Source organism: Andrographis paniculata, unplaced genomic scaffold, assembly GCF_009805555.1.
Source record: "Andrographis paniculata isolate CXL003 unplaced genomic scaffold, ASM980555v1 Contig49END, whole genome shotgun sequence".
Lineage (NCBI taxonomy): Eukaryota > Viridiplantae > Streptophyta > Magnoliopsida > Lamiales > Acanthaceae > Andrographis > Andrographis paniculata.
In genome coordinates, this window is record NW_026137583.1 from 1,089,095 (window position 1) to 1,105,328 (window position 16,234).

The following is a 16,234-nucleotide window of genomic DNA, read 5'->3' on the forward strand; positions in this document are numbered from 1 at the left end:
AATTCATTTGAGTGGACTGATCGACGCTGGATTTGGAGAGGAGACATCTTTCTTGTTTGGACCTGTGTTGATGGTGACAAATTTAGGAGGGCTAACAATTTTCGTAAACCCTACGGATTGACTCATCCAATTAAGAAAAAAAAGGATAACATGCCAGGACGGATGAACCTTTTTCTCAGACGGACCTCAAGTATTGCCCCGAGGAACCCCACGAAGCTGTTTGGATTGATGCACCGGAAGATAATTCTGTTCTTAAGGGATCTTCTTAGCTAGTAGGTAACAAGTTGTAATTTTGTGGGATCATAGTCATTGTTTGTACTTAATTCAACATTGGAAAGGAGCATACATTGTAAGTTCAATAGGGTTTTGATATTTTGTGGTCGACCTACCAATTGTAAGTATTTTGTTTGTTCAAAGCACAACAATTACGCAAATGGGACATTGATTTTCCAATTGATTGACACTTGCAAGTATGGATTTGAATTATTTCTAACCTCAATATTTATATATATTCTCATGGGTAAAATGATTCATGGGCGCAAATGAGACATTTTAAATTTTGTTTTCACTGGCTAAGTTAATTTGCTTAATTGGTAAGTAAGTAATGTATGGATCTTCGCAAGTGCTTTTGTGTGGATATGCATAGGAAGAAAAGCTTCAGCTAAATGTGTTTTATATGTTTGAGTGTGTGGTTTGATCTACCAATAGTACTCATTCCTATGATTCTGATAAAGTATAGAATCTTTAGAGCGATAATAGAATGTTTTTTGTTTTTCTAAGTGAATGTGTTAAATTTTGCAATAATTAGCCGTTTGAATTCGGACAACGAATTCTTTTTCAAGAACCCTTATGGTGGAAGCGATTCCATTATTATTAATTTGTTGGATTAGATAGATTAGATAGTTTCTCCGTTTCGTCGTATCATGCTCTTAAATAAATGCTTCTCCCTTGGTGCGGGTTAATGTTTATTGTTTCCTTCAATACAATGCTCTAGCTAACATCAATATTGAATAGTAGTTTTACATTTATTATCTTTAAGATGTTGGCGACTTAAACTAGAGTTCCACAGATACAGCAATAGTTCAATAGTCGGAAATAAGCATTTCCCTTAGATATTTTGAAAAAATATCCAGAAATTTGTATTGCTTCCTTACCAAGCAGCACAGCGACTGCAGTCGGAAATACAAGTACCCTATAACAAATTACTATTATTATTATTGAGCAGTGGTAGCAGTAGAATCGTCGATAGAATGCCAGTACCTGTTGAAGAACCACATGGAGTCGGCTTCCACCGCGACCCCATCGTGGTTCCGGTGCCAGCTGTAGTACGCGTGTGTCCTGTTCTTTATAGCGAATGTCGCATGCCCAAAGCTCGCCTCCCGGAACGCCGAGTATTTTGGCTGTGGCTCACTCATGCTGACATAACATTACAATCATTACAGCCTTCATTGGGATTTATTTAGTGATTGTTATGAATCTCACATGTATTTTATAAGAATCAAATCAAATATTTATTTTTTTAATATATTAAACAATTTAAAATTTCATTTAAAACATTACATTTTATGTGTGTTGTGTGTTTCTTACTTGGTAGCGAGGCCTTCGAGATTTCCTCCATCTCCGATGATTATGTAAACAGGGGCCGACTGGTCTCTCACCGGTGTACAAATTCCATTCACAATATTGTACGCAATGTTAGACACGCGTTCCTGAAATATGTATCATTTTATAGAGAATAAACACGTACAAAAGTGTATATACCTATATAAAGATATGAAACTGATTTTGATGGAAGAATGTGAATCAAAGCAATCAATCTGTGGCAAGGTGGACGTGTTTGATGCAACATACCAATAGTTCATAGGCGTGTACATGGGGTCTCCGATCTGTTCACCTTCGGCAACTCCTCTTCGAGCCACGTGTATTGAGGAGTGTATTTACCTTTCAAAAACGAGCAAAAAAGAATAACAAACAAGTAGTTGCATGCCATTTTGACGAGTTTTTCGATTGCATTTTGTTTATTTACCAACCATATGCTGAATAAGAAGCCAGAACTATGATATGTGCTGAAGCTCTCTTGATAGAGTACCAAAATGGTTCGGTGCTCTTCGATGCTTTGTAAGGGACGTAATAACGGTGCTTATAAGGCTTGAATGGTTTCGTTTAGCCCTGCAAAGATTTAACAGCTGTAAGTCTAGTTGATCCCATACAACATATATTATCATCGATTTCAGCACAAAAAATATATTCATACAACACACCTAAAAGTATGAACCGACAACACATTCTTTAATTTCATCTCCTAAATGATCAGATATCTACATTCTTATTTAATTGGTTTATTATATTTATAGTGTGTACATAGGGTTTGTTTGTTTTGTGTTTTGATTTGAGATATATTTTTTATGTGATATATAAAGAATTGTATAAGTAATATAAAAATATTATTTTATGTTGAATGTTGATATTTTGTGAGATTATAAAATATAAATATTTTATATATTGTTAATCATGTTTGAAAAAAATTATTGGAAGAACAAATCCTTGATTTTATGTAGTTATGACTCAATTTTGCGAGTGCAAATTTTATGTGGATATATGAAAGAAATTTGTGACAAAATATGTTAGTTATGTTCGTATATTTAATTCGATCCACTATAGTACTATTTATGTGATTATGATAGAATTATCGAAATTGAATTTTTTGCTTGAGTTTTGATTTAAATAATATTTTATTGATATTTCATAAGAGTAAAAAATATAATTTTTTTATTGTGAACATGCAAGTTGAAAAGTAATTTCTTGATTTAATATAAAAAAAGACTAAAAAATGTATCATTATAAAAATAAAGTAATATATAAAATGAATATAAAAAAATATTTATAAAATTTAAAATATGCAAAATAAACTTAATAAATTAATTAATCAAATACATAAAGAAATGTATTTATACATACAATATATATATTCAATTATAAAAAAAAAAAAAATGGGTGCGGTTGGCCTACCAAAAAAAAATCTCTATTTAAATTATTGTAGAAAATTCTAAAATAAAATAAAAATATAATTAAATGAATAAAAATTTGTTCAACCTTCTAAAACGATCCAGTGCATACTATATAAATCTTCAATTGTGGGATTAGGGTTATTGTATATTTTTACAGCCGCCGCTATTCTTATTTTTCAAATTAGGGTTTCTGATGTGATAAGAGTTTTTTCTGGTTCGCCTTGGTTGATTTTGAGTTTTTCTGTTTTTTTTTTTTCAGTTGATTTGTTTATTTGATTTAATTTACTTCCGTTGAAGATATCGGAGATATATGAGAAAGGTCAAAATGAGATTTTCGTTTATTTGTTTGTTGCTTCAGTTAAAGATACGAGAGATATAAGAGAAAGACAAAATGAGATCTTGGCACCAAAATTTGGAACAAAAGAAAACTGAGAATCGATTGTTGGCGATGGATGCAACGGTGGCGAGAGAGGTGTTGGTTCTTTGGATGATGAATCAAATACTATTCTGAGGTAGGTTTTGTAAAATTAATTAAGGATTTAAAGCAAGTACCTTTACTGTAATAAGAACTATGATGCATCAATATTATTCATTGGATCTTGTTCTTATCAAACTTCACCATCAATTATGAGCGAAGGGAAAGGACTTGGATCAAACACGAAAAATCTTCCGCTCACTCTTGGCAACGAAATCTCGAAATCGTCCCGCAGTGGTCGCGGTTCGAGAACTACGAAGATCTCCTTTGTCAGGTAGCTTTTGAATCGATGACTAAGAACAGATACTATTCCTAGATGATCGTCGATACGAACAAAAATTTAACTTTGAATATTCTCTGTGCATTTGCTTGTCCAATAGGACATAAAAATTCGAGGAGCCAGCCGAGACAAGAGCCAGATAGAGAATGCAGCAGTATATGGGATTCCACCCGGATTTCGCATTGTCTTACAGGGCATCGATGTTCAGCATCACGATATAATCGACGATGCGATTTACCCCCAAGAGATGCATTACAAACCAGCAGCGTCGAAAGATCCAAAGGTTTGGAACCGAGCTGGAAGCCACGGCAGAGGAGTCGTCGGTACGCTGTCCATCCCTATCGTTGCGTCGAACACATTTTATAGTAGGTCATGTTAACATTGGTCGTGTTTCAGGTGTCCTCGAAGCGAACTTTGTCGATCCGGCGCACGACAAACAAGGATTCGAGCGAACGACCACCCTGTCTCAGCTTGAGTCAAGACTTAAGTCCAACCAGAAAAACTCCTGGTTTCTCATCTTGCTCAAAGATCAATTTGATTCGGTTCAAACTGCTGGTTTCAATTTTTATGGTCAATTTATGCTTTCTGCAGGTCCCGAAATTGCCATCTCGACCGGATACTAACAAGATTAGCGCTATCAAATTTCTTAATTCATTTGAGTGGACTGATCGACGCTGGATTTGGGGAGGAGACATCTTTCTTGTTCGGACCTGTGTTGACGGTGACAAATTTAGGAGGGCTAAAAATTTTCTTAAACCCTACAGGTTGACACATCCAATTAAGAAAACAAAATGGATAACATGCCGAGACGGATGAGAGAAGACGCCTTTTTCTCGGACCCCAGGTATTGCCTCGAGGAACCCCACGAAGCTGTTTGGATTGATGCACCGGAAGATAATTCTGTTCCTGAGGGATCTTCTTAGCTAGTGGTAACAAGTTGTAATTTTGTGGGATCATAGTCATTGTTTGTACTTAATTCAACATTGAACGAAGCTGTTTGGATTGATGCACCAGAAGATAATTATGTTCTTGAGGGATTTTCTTAGTTAGTAGGTAACAAGTTTTAATTTTATGGGATCATAGTCATTGTTTGTACTTAATTCAACATTGGAAGGAGCGTACATTGTAACTATTTTGTTTGTCCAAAGCACACCAATTACCCAAAGGGAATATATTGATATTTCGATTGATTGACACTTGCAAGTATGGAATTTAATTGTTTCTAACCTATATATATATATATATTCTTTTAGGTAAGATAATTTGCTTGATTGGTAAGTAAGTTATGGATGAATTTTTGCGAGTGCTTTTGTGTGGATATGCATAGGAAGAAAGGCTTCGGCCAGAACTATGATATGTGCTGAAGCTCTCTTGATAGAGTACCAAAATGGTTCGGTGCTCTTCGATGCTTTGTGAGGGACGTAATAACAGTGCTTATAAGGCTTGAATGGTTTCGTTTCGCCCCGCAAAGATTTAACAGCTGTAAGCCTAGTTGATCCCATACAACATATGTTATCATCGATTTCAGCACAAAAAATATATTCATACAACACACCTCAAAGTAAGAACTGACAACACATTCTTTAATTTCATCTCCTAAATTATCAGATATCTACTCATCCTCTAATCCAACAGCGAGCATAAACATAATTCTTTTTCAGAAATGGAATTTGAGAAGCTCAAGCAGTTGTGACTAAATAAAAATAGGGATTGATTCTATGATATGATCCCTCTAATGAAAGAAACTACATAGTTGAAGGAGATGAAGAACACTTACAATGTTAGGATCGAAATCGATCATATGATTTCCAGCAGTCCAAATCCAGGGTTGGAAAGCCACACTCCTCTCCACAGACCTCCCCCATGAATCCCACCTCCTATTGTCATGGAAATCATACCTATCGGCATAAAAAAACAAAATAAAAATTTTAAAATAGCATAATAATTCCGTAAATGCATAATTCAAACAAAATAACATAATCAAAAGAAGTCATATAGTGCAATTAAACATCAAAATCGTGATGGTAAATGCATAATTCAAACAAGGAACCACTAAACCTTCCATGTATAAAGTTCTCTCATAAATAAATCAATTTGCATAAAATAAGCTACCACATACCGATTTTTTGGACACAACAGTGATTTATACGAATTTGAGAATGCACAAAAATAAAGGAAAGGAAAGAAATTCAAAAAATTGATATGAAAATACACAATGATCACAATAACACAATAATTATATGACAATAGCACAACGAAAGTACAATGATTGTATAGCGAGAGTACAATATTAATTATAAAATAGGACAACAATAATATTTAAAGAGTACAATAACAGACATACAATTGAGGATCAATTCAAAAATAGAGAGAGACAGGAACGTAATAAGCAATTGAGATTTTTTTAAAAATAAAAAATAAAAAATAAAAATATAAAAGATAAAAGAAGACAATATATTATAATTAAAAAAAAAAGCAAAAGAAAAAAGAAAAAAATAAAAATTGATATAAACAGAATACTTATTATATCACGAAAATACAATAATTATATCATAATAACACAATATTAATTATAGAAAAACACAAACAATAAATTAATGGATAATTTTTATTGTGCTCTATACAATTTTCTTTCTATACATCTTCTGCAATTATTTAATTTATCTACTCATGTATTTATTATTCTTATTTCATTCACTTGCTTTAAATATGTTATTACTTAATTTATTAATTAATTAATTTTTCAATTTAGTTAGTTTAATTTGTCTTCTTTGATTTTAATATTCGATTACTTATATTTATTTATTTAATCTATTAATTTCTACTGTTTGTTAAGGAGAACGTAAAAACATACAATAAATTAATTATAGGCATTTAAATCCGAACAAAGAGGACAACGTTCCACAGAAGAAAGCGATGTTGTAGGGAAAAAGTGGGTGCGGGCGGCCCACCAAAAGAATCCTATTTAAAATATTATAAAAAACTTTATAATAAAATAAAAATATAATTAAATGAATAAAAATATTTTGAACCTTCCAGAATAATCCAGTGAATACTATATAAATCTTCAAGCGTGGAATTAGGGTTATTGTATATTTTCACGGGGCGCTATTGTTCGTGTTCAGATTAGAGTTTACGATGTAATAAGGGTTTTTTTTAGTTCGGGTCGGTTGATTTGTGTTTTTCTTTGATTTGTGTTTTTCTTTTTAAATTTCCAGTTGATTTGCTTGTTTGATTTTCTTTTATTTGTTTTATTGCTTCACTTGAAGATATGAGAGATTTTGGCAACCATTTTGGAACTGAGAAGATCTGGCTGAAGATTGAGAATCGATTGTTGGGCCATAGATGGAACGGTGGTGAGATAGGTGTTGGTTTTGCTGATGATGAATCAAATACAAATCTGAGGTAGGTTTTGTAAAATTGATTAAATATTTGAAGCAAGTATCTTTACCGTGACGAAAAACTATGATGCATCAATTAATCAGTGCCATACTCATTGGATCTTGTTCTTATCAAACTCTACCATCAATTATGAGTGAAGGGGAATGACTTGGATCGAACCCGAAAAATCTTCAGCTCACTCTTGGCTAGGAAATCTCGAAATCATCCAGCAGTGGTGGCCGTTCGACAAAGATCTCCTTCGTCAGGTAGCTTTTGAATTGATGACTAAGAACAGATACTATTCCTAGAGGACGAACAAAAATTTATACTTTTCTTCTCTGCAGTTTGATTTCTTGGATGAACAAGGAACGCGGATCATAATCTACAATATCTGGGAAGACGACGAGGGATCGCCTGAGTTGGATTTCGACACAGTTGAACACATTTTATCGTTGGTACGCCGTCCAGCTAGAAACGACGGCAGAGGAGTCGTCGGTACGCTGTCCATCCCTATCATTGGGTCGAACACATTTTATCGTCGGTCATGTTAACATTGGTCGTCTTTCAGTTGTCATCGAAGCAAACTTTGTTGAGCCGGCACACGAACGACAGCCCGGTGTCGGCTCGAGTCGAGACTTACGTCCAACCAGAAAAACTACTGGTTTCTCACCTTGCTCAATGTTCACTTTGATTCTGTTCAAACTGCTGGTTTCGATTTTATGCTCAATTTTTACGCTTTCTGCAGGTCTTGAAATTGCCATCTCATCGGCTATGCTCAGCGGCGCGGACCTGAGAAATGTGCTTCACCAGAGCCAGCTATCAAATTTCTTAATTCATTTGAGTGGACTGATCGACGCTGGATTTGGAGAGGAGACATCTTTCTTGTTTGGACCTGTGTTGATGGTGACAAATTTAGGAGGGCTAACAATTTTCGTAAACCCTACGGATTGACTCATCCAATTAAGAAAAAAAAGGATAACATGCCAGGACGGATGAACCTTTTTCTCAGACGGACCTCAAGTATTGCCCCGAGGAACCCCACGAAGCTGTTTGGATTGATGCACCGGAAGATAATTCTGTTCTTAAGGGATCTTCTTAGCTAGTAGGTAACAAGTTGTAATTTTGTGGGATCATAGTCATTGTTTGTACTTAATTCAACATTGGAAAGGAGCATACATTGTAAGTTCAATAGGGTTTTGATATTTTGTGGTCGACCTACCAATTGTAAGTATTTTGTTTGTTCAAAGCACACCAATTACGCAAAGGGGACATTGATTTTCCAATTGATTGACACTTGCAAGTATGGATTTGAATTGTTTCTAACCTCAGTATTTATATATATTCTCATGGGTAAAATGATTCATGGGCGCAAATGAGACATCCTAAATTTTGTTTTCACTGGCTAAGTTAATTTGCTTAATTGGTAAGTAAGTTATGTATGGATCTTCGCAAGTGCTTTTGTATGGATATGCATAGGAAGAAAAGCTTCGGCTAAATGTGTTTTATATGTTTGAGTGTGTGGTTTGATCTACCAATAGTACTCATTCCTATGATTCTGATAAAGTTAGAATTTTTAGAGCGATAATAGAATGTTTTTTGTTTTTCTAAGTGAATGTGTTAAATTTTGCAATAATTAGCCGTTTGAATTCGGACAACGAATTCTTTTTCAAGAACCCTTATGGTGGAAGCGATTCCATTATTATTAATTTGTTGGATTAGATAGATTAGATAGTTTCTCCGTTTCGTCGTATCATGCTCTTAAATAAATGCTTCTCCCTTGGTGCGGGTTAATGTTTATTGTTTCCTTCAATACAATGCTCTAGCTAACATCAATATTGAATAGTAGTTTTACATTTATTATCTTTAAGATGTTGGCGACTTAAACTAGAGTTCCACAGATACAGCAATAGTTCAATAGTCGGAAATAAGCATTTCCCTTAGATATTTTGAAAAAATATCCAGAAATTTGTATTGCTTCCTTACCAAGCAGCACAGCGACTGCAGTCGGAAATACAAGTACCCTATAACAAATTACTATTATTATTATTGAGCAGTGGTAGCAGTAGAATCGTCGATAGAATGCCAGTACCTGTTGAAGAACCACATGGAGTCGGCTTCCACCGCGACCCCATCGTGGTTCCGGTGCCAGCTGTAGTACGCGTGTGTCCTGTTCTTTATAGCGAATGTCGCATGCCCAAAGCTCGCCTCCCGGAACGCCGAGTATTTTGGCTGTGGCTCACTCATGCTGACATAACATTACAATCATTACAGCCTTCATTGGGATTTATTTAGTGATTGTTATGAATCTCACATGTATTTTATAAGAATCAAATCAAATATTTATTTTTTTAATATATTAAACAATTTAAAATTTTCATTTAAAACATTACATTTTATGTGTGTTGTGTGTTTCTTACTTGGTAGCAAGGCCTTCGAGATTTCCTCCATCTCCGATGATTATGTAAACAGGGGCCGACTGGTCTCTCACCGGTGTACAAATTCCATTCACAATATTGTACGCAATGTTAGACACGCGTTCCTGAAATATGTATCATTTTATAGAGAATAAACACGTACAAAAGTGTATATACCTATATAAAGATATGAAACTGATTTTGATGGAAGAATGTGAATCAAAGCAATCAATCTGTGGCAAGGTGGACGTGTTTGATGCAACATGCCAATAGTTCATAGGCGTGTACATGGGGTCTCCGATCTGTTCACCTTCGGCAACTCCTCTTCGAGCCACGTGTATTGAGGAGTGTATTTACCTTTCAAAAACGAGCAAAAAAGAATAACAAACAAGTAGTTGCATGCCATTTTGACGAGTTTTTCGATTGCATTTTGTTTATTTACCAACCATATGCTGAATAAGAAGCCAGAACTATGATATGTGCTGAAGCTCTCTTGATAGAGTACCAAAATGGTTCGGTGCTCTTCGATGCTTTGTAAGGGACGTAATAACGGTGCTTATAAGGCTTGAATGGTTTCGTTTAGCCCTGCAAAGATTTAACAGCTGTAAGTTTAGTTGATCGCATACAACATATGTTATCATCGATTTCAGCACAAAAAATATATTCATACAACACACCTAAAAGTAAGAACCGACAACACATTCTTTAATTTCATCTCCTAAATTACCAGATATCTACTCATCCTCTAATCCAACAGCGAGCATAAACATAATTCTTTTTCAGAAATGGAATTTGAGAAGCTCAAGCAGTTGTGACTAAATGAAAATAGGGATTGATTCTATGATATGATCCCTCTAATGACAGAAACTACATAGTTAAAGGAGATGAAGAACACTTACAATTTTAGGATCGAAATCGATCTCATGATTTCCAGCAGTCCAAATCCAGGGTTGGAAAGCCACACTCCTCTCCACAAACCTCCCCCATGAATCCCACCTCCTATTGTCATGGAAATCATACCTATCGGCATAAGAAAGATCGCCAACAAACAACAGAGTCTGCCCCTTCTTCGGATTCTGCTCATAATGTGTAAGTGTCTCGTTTGAATCGTAACTCTGCCCCAAATCCCCTGTCAAAAAGCTCACGAAACTTCAATTCAATCATTTTGTATCCTGCCTATCCAACAAGCAATAACAAATAAACAATACAAGTAACTATATATGTATGTATGTATATACCTATAAGACAAAAAGTATATAGAGCATCAGGTCCAACAAGTTGAGGTGTAGTGAACCAGAAAGTTCTTGTTGTGTACCCAATACCAATCTCGTAATAGTATTTGGTATTATACTGCCCAAAATTTAGAGTAATCAATGTTAGATTCACCACTTTTTGATGCACATAATCAAAGTTTTTCTCCTATTCAGGAATCAAAAACAAATTATCCAGAAGAAACACATAAAGAAGATACAGAAGTGCAGAGAGTCTTCCTCCAAATTCCCAACAGTGCAATGATGGATGTATCAGAAGTGTAGTTGTAAAATGTGTACCTAGTGACCTTCCCCTCTGCCTTCTTCTTCTTCCTCTCATTGCTGTTCTCAGCCCAATACAGCACTGTGCTCGAACCTTGTTCATCTCCAGTTACCCACGATACAATCACTGCTTTTCCTTCTTAATCTCCCTGCGTATTATGCACCTGAAAAAAAAAATAAAGAAATTGTTGGGAATTTTGGTTCCTTCGATACCTAATCCAACAAGCCCAGCCCACCGAATCGGTCCAACCCTTTAATCCTAACCCACTCTATTCAACCCAAGCCCATTAATCTTTTATAGAATTTAGTTACTGGGTTTGTTATAGAGTTAGTTTTGGGAAAAGTTTCTAGATATATAAATCTAGAAATTTAATAGACTGTGGTGGTTAATAAAAAAGAGAGATATGGGTTTATCATCGAGGTGTGAGATACAACAGATTGGGAGATCGAGGGATGAGAGTGAGGGAGAGGGAGAGAACCGCGAATGGAGTTCCAGTGACCCAAGAGGATTTCGGTGAGTTTCGAGTGGTTTTCAGGCGAGTGAATAGCCCTTTCCGGTGGGTGTCGAGGCTTAGAGTGAAGAGCCGACCTCCACCTTAAGGCGTGGTTACCATAAGCCATTGCGCACCATGGGGCTGAGCCAAAAACCAATGTTCCCTTCGCCGGTGTGATGATCGAAAGAAATCCAAGAAAGCGACGAATAGAAAGAAGATGAACAGCAAGAAATCGAAACTGGGAAGTCTTCTCGCTTTCTTTCTTCTATCTGCTTCCAATTTAATTCAATTAGGTTCTGTTTGTTTGTGATTTGATTTCGGTATTAGTTTAATTTGGATTTTATTCGAATTTTATTTTCGCTAATATTAATTCATTGTCGTATTTTGTATATGAGATTTGTTCGATAAATCCAAAAATTCGGGAATAAATTTACAACTGAAATAAAAATCCAAAACAAGTTTACTCCCATCGAAAAAAAAAAAAAAAAACAACTTAATGAACTTGAAATCAAAGCGGAATATAACGAATTCAATTAAGCGCGAAAACCAAAATTAAACATCCGAGGACTTCGAAAAACACCTGCTGCGGAGCATTGTAGCCTGGAGGAACCTTGAAGACGTCACTGTCGAGGGCATATCAAACGCCTTCTCATCACTCCTCACAACACTGCTCGTTATTCCTCCGCTGTACTGTTGGTAATTTTAGCGTAATTGGATTTATTCGAAACGAATGAATGTTGGGATTAAGTAAACTTGGAGATGGGATGCGTGGAGTGCGCACTCGAAAAAGCCAATTTTGACAAGTAACACAGATTTTGAGACAGATTATTGATACGGCTTATTTAATAGGACAAAATGTACTAGCCAACTTAGTAATGGGCATGACTAAGTGGTACCAGCTATTCTGGAATTTTCCTAGAATTTTAATTTCAAAAACTTGTGTTTATTTATAAATTAATGTGTCTAATAGTATTTAATTAATGAATTCAAACTTTTGTTTGAATTATTTTGAATTCAAGTTAATATTTGAATAGAATAAACACACACATTCATTTTGAAATTTAAATTTAAATTCAACGATTATGTCTGTTCAATTTGAATGAAATGTTGCTTTAGGATTTATAAATAGATTGATTGGTCTCAGTTGCAAATAGATGAAGAGATATCAAAACAAGATAAATATATATACATATACAGTGTTTTATCTCTACAAGAAATTATAGCCGTCATACACATTTTATTCCCTAAGTTCACCATGTCTCGATATTTACTACCAGAATTCGAGATCGAACTTTATATTATTCCAATACGAATTTTGTGTAACTCTTAGTAGAAATTGGGTCAAAATATCGTATTCGGAAAGTGAGCTAGAGTTATATCCAGCCATTTTCATTGTTAACCCAAGAAAATCCCAAACATGCACAAAACTGCCGCATTCAGTACCGCAACCCCCACCAACAACATCTTCGCCATTTCCTTTATCCTCCTTCCTTCCACAACAATATCGACACCTACCGTACCTCAATCCAATCGCCTCTGCCGCGTACAGCCGCACATTGACGGAGAGTATCCGACAATTTGCGCCAAGTCCAAGTGTGATGATGAAATGGATAACGACGGAGCAGTCTTTGTAGAAAATCGTTTATGGGAATGTGAACTCTCTCACTCCAGTTGACTTTAGTTACATTCCTTTCCTTCCCTCGCTCGTTCTGATTAGAGGATCATAACGCCATATTTAATCTGTACCGTTCATTTTGAGACTCATTTCATCAACGGTGTTTATTTACCAAGGCGTTCGAATTCTATCAGCTTATTTGGAAATGGAAATTTTTTCGTCCGTAATCATTGGGAAAATTTTAAATTATTACTCTTATTTATACGTTGATTAATAATAATAGTCCATCGTTCATGTAAATTTATCCCGATTGATGGGACACAAATTTAAAAAAAAAAGAAGAAGATATATATATATGATAAATTAAAAAATAGAAAAAATAGTATTTGAATCACAGAAATTGTATATTTAATAGATTTATTATTATTAATATTATTTTTTATGAAAATATAGACCCTTAAAATAACATAAGGGGGAAGGTTACGTGCTGTTTGGGCATGTCAATTTGGCCTAATAGTGTGACCGTGAGCTCATGGTTCAAATCCCACGCCTCCAGGTCCACATGTTTCGCCTAATGTGTGACTTCTCTCGTCGAATCTAATTTGGAGGATATAAGGTTCAGTCAGAGGTTTAGCCATTGCACACTTTCGGGTAGAGGCTGCGAACGCCCACATTATATTAAAAATATAATATATATGTAACTTATATTTTTTTCTTTGCGGCTTTGTTACCGTGTTTTGGAACTTGTCAGGAATTTAACCCTAAGCCCAGGATCTACCGTGTTATCATAATTGAGATAAAAATAAAGCAAAATAAATCAAATCTTATTCCATTAGTATAGTCGAATTCGGATATGCAAACAATTGAGGGTTTTGTGTTCTTCAAGCCTATGGCGCAACCCCTCTTGAGAAAACCGCTAGGGTTTCTGCCGTTACTCCCACGATGAGATATGAAACGTAATAGTTGTTGCGTCTAGACCTGGGATCACAACCCTATTTATATCCCTTATTATTTATTGACCTCATCACCCAATTAATAATTTACCGGGTTTATGCACATTGGAGGCCCACACTTACTAAATACATTTAAGCCCAATAAATTTATAGATCACTTAATATAGGATTAATCTGACTCTTAGCTCAAATAGTTACATTTAACCCACTAATAGATTTTTAATTCAACAATCTCCCACTTGGGTAAATGTACACTGAATAACCTTATGAGCTCATGAAAAATTTGCTATCAGATCTTTAATGTATATTACCAATCTCATCTATAAATCACATCAATGCGGATCAAAGCGGCCGCCACTGCATTTATCGCAATGGGACCGATCAGTGGTCACAACACTAATATAACCTAAGATTCGATCAAGTGCAGATGCACAGTATGGAAACTTCATGTAATGTGATCTTAACATGCCTATTTCCAACTAATCCACCTTAACTTTAATTCAGAACAACTGAATACTAAATTAAAACTGAATATTGCACACTGAATATTGAACTGTGCAGTGAAAAACCAAAGTAACTTTAATAGTATTTGAACACTACTAATTAGCTCTCACTAAATCGAAGTATCTTATATGGTTCCACTCTCATATGAGCAATATGCTCACTATAGAACTTATGTGGAAACCCTTTAGTAATTAAGCGGATTCGCAATCATGGAAGTTGTACGAATATGTTCAATAACTGATTCATAATATGAACTAGACTATTAAGCAAATGATGATTATTATCATCAAATGATGTACTAGTTCCAACCAATCTTGAATTCTGGAATAGACAAAACTCTATATCCGAATGAACAATAATAACTGAATTTTTTCAAAATAGAGATTGAATTAAATTTTGACTAAAGATGGTACCATAAAAAATTGTCTCATCCAAAAATAAATAGTAACGAGTACTCAATAATAATCTAAAATTGTCAATGACTTCAACTTTAACCTTCTTGCCGTCACCCATATAGATGTATCTTTCAACATCAATTGATTTCGACAATAAAGTAATATTGCATAGACACACTGATGTATGTTGTTACACCAAAATCCACCCCCAGGTGTGTCTATGAACTGAAATTAAATTAATTTGAAGAGCAAGACTAATAGGACAAACATGTCCTCCGAAATGTCTAACTTAAGTGCCCTCAATTTAGTAGCAATATTAAACATGTTTAGGATGTACTCCTTTATATTTCCTTTGTCGTTGTATTTCATGGTAATGAGACTTTTAAGAAGAATACTCATTTTGCCTTATCGCTTTTGGTAAAGCGTTTCTTAATTTTGACAAGGAATCCATATCATCATATATTGTACTCCTAAAACTTATAGAGTGCTTTTCTTAATGATAATTAGACTTAGGCGTTGGACCTATCCCACTTCTCAAACAACTGCTTTTTCATATGCAGTGTTTCTTACCGTATGAGTGGGTTGGTCTACTTTTAATGTCAAATCAAGGTTCATGCAATCAAATAAATCAATATTGATTCTTTTTAGTGCTTAAAGTTGTCCCGAGACAGTGTTGAGACTAAATAAATATACACGTAAATATTCATAAAGTATAATGAAGCTCAATAATAATGCATTCTCATCCCAAGATTCTAAGTACAACATCAATGATCAATCTTTGGATCAATAACATTAATTGCTAGCGGTCATTTTGTTGCAATAATCATATACGGACAATAAGTAATGTCAAACAACAACCAATCTTTGGACTGATTTACTATTCACATAAGTTAAATCCATATAATCATCTCATACATATTATCGCAGATGTATATTTCATTCTGTCAATTACCGACTGTCTTTGGGCCGAAGAATAATCACATGAATTAAAATACACATAAACACTTACGTTATCGAGAAAAAATCTCATATAAGAGAGGTTACTTTGGCAACGTCAAATACTTAATCTTCACCGTCAAAACGCATCATGCATTATTAATGAATTTATAATTTTCTTAAAACTAAATTATAATCAGAATCACGTTCAATGTATACGAGTTTGATTGAATAAAAAAAAAAAGAA

General features: G+C 34.7%; 1 pseudogene; it reads right to left on the bottom strand.

Moving 5' to 3' along the window:
- Positions 1 to 16,234, bottom strand: part of LOC127252991 (uncharacterized) — a 47,674-nt pseudogene that overhangs the window by 24,735 nt on the left and 6,705 nt on the right.